The sequence below is a fragment of the Bison bison genome, unplaced genomic scaffold (genome assembly GCF_000754665.1).
Source record: "Bison bison bison isolate TAMUID 2011002044 unplaced genomic scaffold, Bison_UMD1.0 scf7180017864244, whole genome shotgun sequence".
Lineage (NCBI taxonomy): Eukaryota > Metazoa > Chordata > Mammalia > Artiodactyla > Bovidae > Bison > Bison bison.
The window spans coordinates 724270-725161 of NW_011494816.1; positions in this window are offsets into that span (position 1 = coordinate 724270).

Sequence of the window (892 nt, forward strand, 5' to 3'; positions counted from 1 at the left end):
TGCAAAGCCCGCAATGAGTAACAAACCCAACAAGTAACCACAGGTGGAGCAGTGATAAAGAATCCTCCTACCAGTGCAGGAGAGGCAGGAGGTGCAGGTTTGATCCCTGGGTCAGGAAAGTGCCCTGGAGAAGGAAATGAAGACCGACTCCAGTGTTCTGGCCTGGGACATTCCATGGGGGTCACCAAAGAGTCGACACGACTTAGCGACTAAACAACAAGCAACCACAGGTGAGCTCCCGGTGGCCCTCACCTGCAGGGTGCTGGCAGAAGGATCCCATCAAAGCCCCACTCCTCCCACCAACCCTGCAAAATGCAAAGACAAGGATCCATCACCTCCCTCTTGCAGGTGAGAAAAGTGAGGTCCAAGCCCAAGGTCACGGAGTAGGGTGAATATGTAATTTATCATCCCGAGGGGATAATTTGAGGGTGAAAGGTCTAACTAGGCAGGGACAGTGGGCCGGAACGAGGGCAGTCCAGGGCAGGCCAGGCATGTGGTCTCCCAATCATGCAGCAGGATGAAGGGAGATCTGGTCTGGAAGGGAAGCCTGGCCTGGGCATCTGTGTCCCTGCCTCAGTCCCCGGCCCCCTCCCTGGGACAGGTTTCTCTCTGTGGGCCGGGCTGGCAGCCAGACCCTCCTGGTTCTCTGCTGAGTCTGGGGGTGCCCTGCAGTGTGATGTGGAGGCAGGGGCCACTCTCGAGTTTCCACCCGCACAGCTGTCCCACCGGCCACACTGCTGTGTCTTCTGTTCACTTTCCAGAGAGTCCCCTTACTGATCCCCCTCGGTTATCCTGCCCAGAGGGGGACAGCGGAAGCAGCGTTGGGTGTGGGAAGAGGGTTCACATAAAAGAATTTGCAGATGAATGAAGGTAACCATTCTAAACACTGAAA